The sequence below is a fragment of the Homarus americanus genome, unplaced genomic scaffold (assembly GCF_018991925.1).
Source record: "Homarus americanus isolate GMGI-L3 unplaced genomic scaffold, GMGI_Hamer_2.0 scaffold40535, whole genome shotgun sequence".
Classification (NCBI taxonomy): Eukaryota; Metazoa; Arthropoda; class Malacostraca; order Decapoda; family Nephropidae; genus Homarus; species Homarus americanus.
The window spans coordinates 15,001-28,018 of NW_024736380.1; the positions used below are offsets into that span (position 1 = coordinate 15,001).

The following is a 13,018-nucleotide window of genomic DNA, read 5'->3' on the forward strand; positions in this document are numbered from 1 at the left end:
TTGACTTGCACACATGTTAGACTCCTTGGTCCGTGTTTCAAGGCGGGTGGTGGATCACCGACCTTTTGCACACCAGCGACAACCGCCGCCGAAGCGGCGGCAAGCTCTCGACGACCGTCGCAGGGCAGCCAGGACACGGTGGTTCCCCGTCGCGGGTCTCCCCAGAACGAGCTGAGAGTGGGCGGCGAGGTACCAGTCCGACCGGGCCTTCGACGTCCCCGGCAACGGGTCGCGGTGACCTACTACGAGGCGAAATACGCCCGCCGACGCCAGCGTGAGTGGGGGCGTGCCCAAACATTTTTGGGTCGCTCAATTACAACACCCCACCCAGCCGACAGCCGACGAGCTGAATCCCCTCAGTTCGACCTTCGAGATTCCACCCGTTTGGCTCTTAACGGTTTCACGTACTCTTGAACTCTCTCTTCAAAGTTATTTTCAACTTTCCCTCACGGTACTTGTTCGCTATCGGTCTCGTGGTCATATTTAGCCTTAGATGGAGTTTACCACCTGCTTTGGGCTGCACTTTCAAGCAACCCGACTCTACAGAGAGGCCCTTTCCGACCGTCCCATCTGTACCCTCACGGGCGCCGCCATACGGGCCTGTCACCCTCCATGGGCAGTGGCCGCTTTCAAGCTTGACTTAGACGGTATGGGACGGCGTGCTGGACCCTCTGAAACGCAACACCCCTCGTGCCCGAAGACATCGAGGTTATGCGCTGGGCTTTTCCGGTTCAGTCGCCCTTACTAAGGGAATCCCTGTTGGTTTCTTTTCCTCCGCTTATTAATATGCTTAAATTTGGCGGGTAGCTCTCTCCTACTACGAGGTCGATCGTGGTCTCATCATCCTTAGGGGGAACAAGTTCCCCAACCACGAAGCGGAAGACGCTCTGCCACCGACTTTCTTCACCACCGACATTACCAGGAAGGTTTGAGGGGCTTGTCGCGGTTGTACCAGCGGCCATGGCGCCGGCACTCCCACCCCTGACTCCGTTCCTTCTCATTGAGTGGTAAATAGCCAATAGGAAAAGTGTTCCAGCAGAACATCTCTCGCAGAGTCATATACACACACAGTTTTAATGCATATACGCTCGTGTTCCGCCCTTACTCGGCCGCACCTTTGCCGCTTAAACTTTGACCTCTTTCCCCGTTCCCGCATGCCACAGCAGTGGCACTTGTTTATCCGGAGAAAGAGAGCGAGAGTCGCAGTATTAATTGGCGTGAGCGGCCTTTCCGGCTGCAGAACTAGTGCTCTATCCCGGCGAGCGCCGTTATGAGGCGCAACACCGTCTTTAACGCGTTTAGAGAGAACTCCCCCTGCCTCCCTCCCAGTCATGAGATAGACGTGGACTCGTGGCGAACTCTCAAAGAGAACGCCCACACCGCGTCTGACCGTGGGAGAGGGTGGAGGAGCGCGTGAGGAAGAGCACGGCGTCACCCAAGCATTCTCATCTCTGCCTGCACCACTACATGGTAGACTGCGGGCCCAGGCGCACTCATCAATTTAGGTTCCACTGCAATGCATGCCAAGCACTCTTTTCGAGGTGATAGACGAAATTCCGGCGGGGCTTACTTAAAAGATATCCGACCCGGTTTCGTTTCCTCTTCGTGGGATGGAGTGCCTCTTAGAACATGTGCAGCATCAGCCATGAGCGGCCGACGGCCATTCGTGTCTCTGTGGACAGCAGGCAAAAGAGCGCCTCCAGTTATTTGCGAGGGCGACAACTGTCGTCGGGACGGGACACACACACACATGGGTGTGTGCCCGGCTTTGTTGTGGTTGAATGTGGGTGCGCCAAGTCCATGGACTTCCTAGTGATAGGCTTGTTTTTAAGGGCACGCCTGGCGCAAGGCGCGGGCGATTAAACCCCAAGGCGGAAGCTCGGTTCGGGTTACCCTCGTGTCGGGAAGACAGTCAGCAGGCACCGAACTCGCAGCAACCGATGGATGTATATTTCCGACCCTCGTAGAGGAGTGGCGGCGACAAGCTCATATGGCTGCCGCCGCCGCAATATGCGTTCAACTTGTCGATGTATCTGGTATTCTTGCGATTCACATACCGACACGCAGTTTGCTGCGGTCTTCATCGACCCACGAGCCGAGTGATCCCCCGTTAAGAGTTGTGTATTTGCCATTTGGTCATTTTTGCGACTAACCATGACAGGTCGAGTCTCAATGAAAGGGTTTGACAGACATAGCCCAAGTTTGTGGTTTGGGTTTGGCCGGACGGCTTGTTGTTGTTTTTTGACACTTGAATTTCACTCTTTTTGGGTCAAGATGCTTATTCGCCGGTAGTAAGGAACGGACGGGCAGCCGTCCAAAGCCCCGTCCGTCCTCCTCCTCCGGTCTTCGCGCTCTCGCCCGAGTGTGGTCCACCTACAGCGTGGTGGTACCTATTTTTGGTGCGGGGGCCGGGATTGTCCTCTTTCGCTGCTGGAGTTGCCAGAGCAGAGCCCGAGACCGCCCAAATCAGGAGAGTAGTAGTAGTAGTTTTAAGAGCGCCCCGTTCTCTTTCTCTCTGTTAATGATCCTTCCGCAGGTTCACCTACGGAAACCTTGTTACGACTTTTACTTCCTCTAAATGATCAAGTTTGGACATCTTTCCGTCAGCTCGAGGCGACGACCCCAGAAAACCCTCGCGGGCAACGGGGCCGACAATCCAAGAGCGCCAGTCCGAAGGCCTCACTAAATCATTCAATCGGTAGTAGCGACGGGCGGTGTGTACAAAGGGCAGGGACGTAGTCAGCGCAAGCTGATGACTTGCACTTACTGGGAATTCCTCGTTCATGGGAAACAATTGCAAGCCCCAATCCTATCAAGAAAGGCTTTTGAACGGGTTACCCGGCTCCTCTCGGAGGGGGAAAACTCGTTGATCCCTTCAGTGTAGCGGCGGCGGCCCAGAACATCTAAGGGCATCACAGACCTGTTATTGCTCAATCTCGTGCGGCTAGAATTGCCGCTTATCCCTCTAAGAAGAAGTTGCGAACTGGACACCATTTTCTGGAGATCCGTCGACTACTTAGTAGGCCAGAGTCTCGTTCGTTATCGGAATTAACCAGACAAATCGCTCCACCAACTAAGAACGGCCATGCACCACCACCCACCGAATCGAGAAAGAGCTCTCAATCTGTCAATCCTTCCGGTGTCTGGGCCTGGTGAGGTTTCCCGTGTTGAGTCAAATTAAGCCGCAGGCTCCACTCCTGGTGGTGCCCTTCCGTCAATTCCTTTAAGTTTCAGCTTTGCAACCATACTTCCCCCGGAACCCAAAGACTTTGGTTTCCCGGAAGCTGCCCGCCGGGTCATGAGAATAACGCCGGCGGATCGCTAGTTGGCATCGTTTATGGTTAGAACTAGGGCGGTATCTGATCGCCCGAACCTCTAACTTTCGTTCTTGATTAATGAAAACATCCTTGGCAAATGCTGCAGTAGTTCGTCTTGCGACGGTCCAAGAATTTCACCTCTAGCGTGCAATACTAATGCCCCGCCTGTTCCGATTAGTCATTACCTCTGGTTCCGAACCAACAAAATAGAACCGAGGTCCTATTCCATTATTCCATGCATCACCATTCGCCATTCAAATAGCCTGCTCTGAGCACTCTAATTTTTTCAAAGTAAACTCTCCGCCACTCGACACTCGACAAAGAGCATCCCGTGCAGCCGGCGGGCTGTTCGAGCGTGACAGTAAACACCGGCGGTGCACCGCCAGTCCGAACTGAGATCCAACTTCGAGCTTTTTAACCGCAACAACTTTAATATACGCTTATTGGAGCTGGAATTATCAAGGCTGCTGGCACCAGACTTGCCCTCCAATGGATACTCGTTAAAGGATTTAAAGTGTACTCATTCCGATTGCGAGGCCTCGGATGAGACTCACATCGTTATTTTTCGTCACTACCTCCCCGTGCCGGGAGTGGGTAATTTGCGTGCCTGCTGCCTTCCTTAGATGTGGTAGCCGTTTCTCAGGCTCCCTCTCCGGAATCGAACCCTGATTCCCCGTTACCCGTTATAGCCATTGTAGGCGCATAACCTACAATCGAAAGCTGATAAGGCAGACACTTGAAAGAAGCGGCGCCGGTGCGGAGACCGTGCGCTCAGCCCGAAGTTATTCAGATTCACCACAGGTGGGTTACGGACCGGGGCCCGACCAGTTTTGAACTAATAAAAGCGCTCTTCCCTTGCGGTCAGAGACCAATTGCATGTATTAGCTCTAGAATTGCCACAGTTATCCAAGTAAGTGGGTTTACAGATCCAATGAAACATAGCTGATTTAATGAGCCATTCGCGGTTTCGCCTTAAATCGGCTTGTACTTACACATGCATGGCTTAATCTTTGAGACAAGCATATGACTACTGGCAGGATCAACCAGGTAGCTGCTGCTGTTGGCGGCGCCTATCACGGCGGCCAAAATAGTGAGAGAGATTGAGAGAGAGGCAGAAGACATTGGGCGAGGGACCGCACGTTGGCCTTAGAGAAATAGCAAACCAGATGATCAGATCTAACTGCACCTTCTCTTGCTATCCTCGGCGCCGGCAGCGCCACCGTGTGTGCCAATCTCCTCCCTTATCCGCTCCTCTTTGCCCCAGCTCCAGCGAGGCAGCCGACATTGGGCGAGGGACCGCACGTTGGCGAATCTCCTCCCTTATCCGCTCCTCTTCTCTTTGCCCCAGCGAGGCAGAAGACATTGGGCGAGGGACCGCACGTTGGCCTTAGAGAAATAGCAAACCAGATGATCAGATCAAACTGCACCTTCTCTCGCTATCCTCGGCGCCGGCAGCGCCACCGTGTGTGCCAATCTCCTCCCTTATCCTCTCCTCTTCTCTTTGCCCCAGCGAGGCAGCCGACATTGGGCGAGGGACCGCACGTTGGCCTTAGAGAAATAGCAAACCAGATGATCAGATCAAACTGCACCTTCTCTCGCTATCCTCGGCGCCGGCAGCGCCACCGTGTGTGCCAATCTCCTCCCTTATCCGCTCCTCTCCTCTTTACCCAGCTCCAGCGAGGCAGCCGACATTGGGCGAGGGACCGCACGTTGGCCAATCTCCTCCCTTATCCGCTCCTCTTCTCTTTGCCCCAGCGAGGCAGAAGACATTGGGCGAGGGACCGCACGTTGGCCTTAGAGAAATAGCAAACCAGATGATCAGATCAAACTGCACCTTCTCTCGCTATCCTCGGCGCCGGCAGCGCCACCGTGTGTGCCAATCTCCTCCCTTATCCTCTCCTCTTCTCTTTGCCCCAGCGAGGCAGCCGACATTGGGCGAGGGACCGCACGTTGGCCTTAGAGAAATAGCAAACCAGATGATCAGATCAAACTGCACCTTCTCTTGCTATCCTCGGCGCCGGCAGCGCCACCGTGTGTGCCAATCTCCTCCCTTATCCGCTCCTCTCCTCTTTACCCAGCTCCAGCGAGGCAGCCGACATTGGGCGAGGGACCGCACGTTGGCCAATCTCCTCCCTTATCCGCTCCTCTTCTCTTTGCCCCAGCGAGGCATAAGACATTGGGCGAGGGACCGCACGTTGGCCAATCTCCTCCTCTCTCTCTCTCTCTTACTGTTTGTGGGGACGTGGGCTCATGAGCGCCATCGTCGCCCAATATTGGTTAGGTTGTGTATTTCACGGGTGGGAACCGCCATCATCGTTGTTAGGTGATGGGGTAACCCAACGTGTGCTTTGACGAGTTTTGGCTGCTAAACTCTCTTTTTAGTATACTCGGCTCCCAGACTGCGCCCTGGTCGTGTTGAACCATGAGCGTTGTCTATGCACATTTAGGGTAGCCGTTTGCGCGTGGAATAGTGCAATGAATCTCGGTCAAGAGACGGTTGGGCGCTGCATTGAAGGCCGGCACAGACGCGAAGACGGGGTGATCAGCCAACGCAAGTCTGCTAAGTTGGGCAGACAGCAAGGCGAAGGGGAGCCCCGTTCCGGACTGAAAGGCTGCAGCATATGCTGTGACGGAAACTAGTAGGGTGGCGACGTGTGCGCCGAGAGAGAGAGACGGAGTAAATAATGTCCAAACGGAAGAGAGACCTGACAAGTGTAATTGATAGAGCGCGAGCCTACTCGCCATAAGCCCGCTCCACTGCCATTCCTCTGATCCAATGAGACTAAAATCTCTCTCTCCTTCTGCTCCAGCCATTGCAGGGCAGGGAAGCGACGGCAATTTTGGTTGTTGTTTTTGAATGCCGCGCTTTGCTTCGCAGAGGCGCCGAAGCGCTCCGCTGGGGGGCGGAAGATATTTCACACCGAATATGTGTGTGAAGGCACCCTCTCCCCTTAATATAGTGAAATAGTGCAATCCAGCATACAAGGTCGGACGATAGGACATTCACCGTACCGCACCTCGAGAGTGGATGTTGGGTAAGGTTAAAACCGGACTGTTCGCAGACAGCCGAATAACCCGGTTCCGGACTAATTGGTGGATGCAACATCATCATCATGATGATGATGCTGCTGCTGTCGCGGAAACCGCAGTGGCGACGTGAGAGAGTAATAATGTTCAATAGGGAGAGCGACCTGGCTAGTGTAATTGATAGATCGCGAGCCTACTCGCCATTAGCCCGCTCCACTGCCATTCCTCTGACCCAATGAGACTATTCTCTCTCTCGCTGGACTTTAATTTCCTCACTTGACTTGGGGTTTATTAAAAATTAATAGATGGTAATGGCAGTGGAAGCGCCCCTTTGAGAAAAATCCCGAACCAGCACAAGAACACTTAAATCTACTAAACAAAATGAATTGTCCGTGACCCGTGGAAGGATAGCGTCTGTGACTGGGATGAATGAGACACACTGTAAAATTTAGACACTTATATTCCCTCCAACACTACAAACACAATCAAATAATGGTACACCAATATGCGCACCTCAACTTGAATTTAAACACTACTCTGGGAAATAAAAGTTATACATGATATAGAAATTATTAGAAACTCAGGCAACAATAAATTTGAAGTATTAAGAAATGTTGCTTGCACACATGAAACAGGCCTTAAGGGCTTTCACCAAAATAATATCAGTCACTGAGGAAATGGTAATAAAAAATAGGAAATTAAATACTCTACAATGAATAGGCCTTAAGGGCACTCAACAAAATTATATCACCCCAACAGATGCACTCTTCCTAACCTAACTTAAACACTACTCTGGGGAACAAAGGTTATACCTGAGATCAGAATTATGAAGAAAAATTAGATGCATTAAAAGAATCAAATCCCAGTATCACTCTGGTTCCACTTAGTGACACAAACATTCACACAACAATACTATCAAAATTATTTAAGAAATATTAAACCACACACGTCAAGATAACATCAGCAACTGAGAAATGGTATTAACTACACACAAATATATTGTCACTATTATTGGTTTGTTACTGGGTCCACCAATACCCGTGAACCATGCTCCACCCAACTCAACATACACCCGTAATAAGGGAGATAAAATGTTCCTCTAGGTATCTCCTAGAGTCCTAGACTCATGGTCTCAGTGTGTGACCATTAATTTACTCCGATAGCCTCAGTGTACTCCCAGTGCGTCCATGGGCAGGAAGAGAGAACGCCAGCAGGTGTCTATGGCCAGTAGGTAACACTTCTAGCTGACCGAGGACACGTGGTGTTGTGCACCCGAGTGGTAAGAACCGATCACCCACTGCTGATGCTGGTCCCGTGTCGTTTTAGTTGTCGGGAGCACTCGTTCACTCAAGAGATCCTTTGCTACCCCGCTAAACAGAGACAGGCCTACACTGATCGGTCCAATGGCGACAATCGCCACCCTCAATCATCAACGGCAGTCTCAAACGGCAGTCAATCTCTCCCAGTCAACTCCGGTCAACTCCGGTCAAGTGGGTTCTGACGGAAACCCTGAAATGAACTCACTGTTAGCTCTAGTTTACTTTACCACTGCCCTATCTAACCCTGTCTGAGATCGAATGAGACTTACTTGTTATACTGCAATAGCGCAGCACAGGTGACTAGGCCACGTGACTATTTCTGTGACGGACGCGCAGGGACGTCTTGTCTGTGTGAATGCTCCCCGTGACTGAGAGAGAGCCAGCGTCGCGTCCTCTCAAGGCGTTAGCTTAGGCCTACGTGACATATTTTCCGCCTAACTAATAACTCCTTGGGACACCCGTAACATTATTCAGACTGATAAACGATCTATAATAATTTCAAATTCAATAATAGTCCCTTAACTTCATGAATCGCATCATTATTAATTCAGTAAATTACATTTAATATCATATAGGCCTAGTTCCGCAATCTCTCGCTATGAGCAGGCAGCGCTCTCTTCCCTCAGATGACCTTGAACGCTCAGTATCGCTAATGGCGGGGCATTTGAAATTACTCTGAAATTTCTGAATATTACATATATATATACTGTATATATATATTTTGATAGTTACCCTACATCACTGATGATAAACCATACAAAACTCGATCAACAAATGGAGAAGAATATCAGTTAAGAAATAAATCCGAGTGTTCACAAAGCCGTTGACCGCACTAACGATGTAGAGACTCGGGTAGCTCACCTTTCGTCCCCTCAACAAAGCCCAGAGAGGCAAAAGACCATAAGAGAGGGGAAACCATGTGACTTGGGCCGAGGGGAAATAGTCTCCCCAACATAACATTGAGGTTAACTGGGGTCAGTGTACACGGTAAAGCAAGATCAGGCGGAAGGGATAAGCTGAAACCTGTCCAGGGTGTCATGGGATATATCTCTCTTATTGGTATTGAAGGAAGACTCCGGGTTGGGTAGAATATCTGTGGTGGTGGCAGGAGGACGCTGGTGTAGCTCCTGTGCTCTGTATAATTTAGAATCTGGCTACGTTTCAGATACGTTATCAAAAGTTTGTGTTACTGTAGATCTTTTTACGTCAACTATGTGACTACCAAAGAAGTTTGTGTTTATTGTGTTAGGAAATATTTTCTTGCGCCGTAAAGATTTTATGTTTGTGAAGACTATTTTCTGCTAGTAAAATTTTTGTTGCGTTGTGGAGGATTTTATTGTGTTCTAAAGATTTTATATTGTAAGGAAGACAGACTTCACTGTGCTGGGGGAAGGTTTCGTCTGACTTGTTAATATAAAAGACTGTAGTTATTAATGCTCTCTTAACTCTACCAGTAATGCAGTGTGTGAAGTTTATTATTAAACAACTTGATCTAAAAACTTGATTTACAAAGGTCAATATAATACTCAGCCGAGGAAGCTTGTGTTAATGTTTACAAATTTACTAAAGCATTGAAAGAAATGGTTGTCAGGAATTATCAGGTGCATAGTGTGAAGGATGAGTTTGTCATACGTATTTATTTATTCATTAAGAGCTCGGGTATTTCAGAAACATCCATGTGGTCGGTGGTGCCACATCTCACAAAACACACACCAGCCACTGTACCAGTTATAAATGGAGGCAACTGTACAAAACTCAAACTACCCAAATACAAGCACCATTGCTAGTTCCTTGTCACGTATGCCATTATGAACGACATCCACACTATTAACAGGCAAAGCAATACCAAAGAGGCAAGATAACTGTAAAACATTTCATAATACGTTCACATGTTCTTTACCTCTGTTCGTGACCTGTCTCGGGGAAGCTCGGTGTGAAGTGGTCGTGTGGGAGCCTCTGAGGGCGTTAGTGAGGACGAAAATGGTGATGTCTTACTTGATGTCACAGGGTAATTACTTCTAACACGCTAAGGGTTAATGAACACCTCTTGAGACCTGTACTATCGTCACTCTCTCTCTCTCACACACATCAGTATTATCGTTATAATTATCTTTAGTGTTTCTATATTTACTATGAATCCTTAATGAGGTATCAGTGTTATGGTTGATATACATTGGACATTAGATAAACGTTTATACCATCTCGTCCAAATATTGTAACTTGTCCAATAATCTACCTGTAGCATCTTTTATCACCTCTCCTTCAGTAGCATGTCTCCAGGACCAAACGGCAGACTCGTTTAAATTCTCAAGTATATAATGATTGAACAAAGAAAAATTACGAAAAAAATGTTGATGAAATATAAAGAGACTGTAGCCGTATATACACTGGTACCTAAATGTATTATATCTTGGCATTGATATTGTATTCATATGACTGAATAAACCTCTTTGAGTGTATTCATGTACTCAACTATTTTTTTTTTATTTTTTTTTTCGAATTTGATAAGAATCTCCGCCGGATGTTGTGTACCCCCCCCCCCTCACTCCCCTATCCCCTTGGGAGATTGCCAAAGCCGGGGAGATGAATGGGTGTTGAGGAGGGAGGGGGTGGGGGGTACTGGGGAGTATAAAATCGTAGGCATCATCACACCGTTGATGGAGACCTGTGACCATCATGGGTATGGTGGGGGGTGGGGGAGAGGGAAGATAGGAGGGAGAAGAAAGAGAGGGAAGTAGGGGAAAAAGAGTGGGGGAAGGAGGGTGAAAGAAGGAATGTAAGATATGGGTAGCAGGTAACGAGGGAGTAGAAAGAGGGAGAAATGAAGGAGGTTGAGAGAGAGAGAGAGAGAGAGAGAGAGAGAGAGAGAGAGAGGTTGTTTATAGACTGCTAAGAGATTGGTGGGTGGGCAGCATCGTCTCACCGGTGAAAAAGCAGTGTGACCTTTCTCGATCGAGAGGAAGAGGTGGAGTGTAAGAGAGAGAGAGGGAGAGAGAAGAGATGGAAGGGGGTGGGTAGGTGAGTAGGTAAGAGTAAGAAAGAAAGAGAGAACATTATTGAATAGATTCAAGATTCAGTGCCTTTACAAACACACAAGCGAGATTGTCCTCCGCCTTAGGAACACATTTTACAGCACCGATAAAGTCGTTCAGTTTGTTGTCATAGTTATAGGGGATCCTTATGACCAGGTTAAGGGATACAGGTTTAGGTGAAGGTTAATGGTAGATACAGGGGTTAAATAAAGAAACATTGTGGACTGCTGTAGCTATGGCGGCATCATGTAGGTCAGTAGGCGAGGCAAATTGTGTTATTCATCTCTATTGACGCCTTTGGTAACTGAATTGACTGATTTACTGCGTGATGGACTGATTGACTAATTTACTAAGTGACTGACTGGCTGGTTTACTGACTGACTAATATACTGAATGACTGACTTGACTGGTTTATTGACTGACTAATTTACCGAGTGAATTGACTGACTGGTTTACTGACTGACTAATTTACTGAGTGACTGACCTGATTTATTAGGTAACTTATTTACGGAGTGATTGGCTGATTTACTGAATGACTAAACTGATTGACAAAATATATTTGACAATGTAAAAAAAACACCAACTAACTTCCTCCCCATAAACAAAACAAGATGGGAAAAACGAAAAAAAAAATTACCGACCAAAAAATAAAAATACAACGCGGGAAGAAGTTAGATAAGTGTTGATATCTGAAGTAGCAAGATTTGAACTGATGGCGATTATACAGTAATGACAAAATAAACACACATTTGAGGTAGGTAGTTCCACTGGTTTAAATGAGTAACAGTATTAGAGTTGAATTTTAGGAGGCAGAGGTTCTACATGATGTGCGTCACGGCTGAGGTGGTAAATTATATATATATTTTTTTTTACTTTAACACTAATAATCTTCATCGTCAAGAATGTATTTGGTCACAGTGATGATCTTAAGTTCACTTCGCTGTGTTTTTCAATGCCTGTAGCCACGCTGTATCCAGATAGTTAATAAATAAATACTAAACACATACGACTGTACTCATCTGCCCTCACCTTTCCCTGACACACACACACAAAAAAAAAAAACTAGCTTATCGTCCAATCTCCCCAAATAGATATACGAACTTGTGATTATAGAACTGTGCTGCCGGTTTTGTAGTCGCCCAGAGCCAGAGATGAAGGTGGACTCTGGGTAATTTTGTTGGGTCGCAGGGAGGGTCGAGACCTGAATCGTGGTAGAGCACAATCAGTATCAACAAATGCAAATTAGGATGGGAAGATTTAATTTGGTCGAGGTCAGGGCTTGGTGATGAGGAGGGTAGGGGGGAGGAGAAGGGAAGGGAAAGGAGAGTCGAAAGGGAAGGATAGGTGTGGTAGGGGAGATGTAGTGTAGGAGAGGGTAGGGGGAGGAGGGGTGGGGTAAGGGAGGGGGGAACAGATGGACGGTGGCACACCAGGACGCAGGAACGTGTCTGCTTTCCTTCTCTCTCTATTTTTTTACACAAACTAATTTAGGAGAGAGTGTGTGTGTGTGTGTGTGTGTGTGTGTGTGTGTGTGTGTGTGTGTGTGTGTGTAATAATAATAATAATTAACGGTTTATTGAAAAAGTTCTGCAGCCCGAAGGCTGAAAATATACATTGGACATAAATGACTTATTACATACATTGGTGGTTTAACAAAAGCCTTCATTAGAGAAAGGTAAAGGAACATACAGTGAACATACAGATTAAAGTAGGAGTTGAACAGCAAACTCGTAGTGTAGTAACTCCCTCCCAGATGGTGTTATGAGGGGCCTCACGTGGTGTAGTAATTCCCTCACAGATGGTGTTATGAGGGGCCTCACGTGGTGTAGTAATTCCCTCACAGATGGTGTTATGCGGGGCCTCACGTGGCGTAGTAATTCCCTCACAGATGGTGTTATGAGGGGCCTCACATGGTGTAATGAATTCCCTCACAGATGGTGTTATGAGGGGCCTCGTGGTGTAGTAATTCCCTCACAGATGGTCTTATGAGGGGCCTCACGTGGTGTAGTAATTCCCTCACAGATGGTGTTATGCGGGGCCTCACGTGGTGTAGTAATTCCCTCACAGATGGTGTTATGAGGGACCTGACGTGGTGTAGTAATTCCCTCAACAGATGGTGTTATGAGGGGCCTCACGTGGTTTAGTAATTCCCTCACAGATGGTTTTATGAGGGGCCTCACGTGGTGTAGTAATTCCCTCACAGATGGTGTTATGCGGGGCCTCACGTGGTGTAGTAACTCCTTCACATATGGTGTTATGAGGGACCTCACGTGGTGTAGTAGTTCCCTCACAGATGGTGTTATGAGGGGCCTCACGTGGTGTA

The 13,018-nt window shown here is 48.2% G+C and overlaps 1 non-coding gene and 2 pseudogenes across 1 annotated transcript; all 3 read right to left on the reverse strand.

Moving 5' to 3' along the window:
* The window catches only part of LOC121872164, an 8,797-nt pseudogene extending 7,969 nt beyond the window's left edge, over positions 1-828 (reverse strand).
* Positions 829-1,955: 1,127 nt separating this feature from the next.
* LOC121872162 lies at positions 1,956-2,119 on the reverse strand. The gene has a single exon (XR_006090048.1). It is a non-coding gene; the product is annotated as a 5.8S ribosomal RNA (ribosomal RNA).
* Positions 2,120-2,519: 400 nt separating this feature from the next.
* LOC121872163 lies at positions 2,520-4,367 on the reverse strand (annotated as a pseudogene).
* Between the last annotated feature and the right edge of the window lie 8,651 nt (positions 4,368-13,018).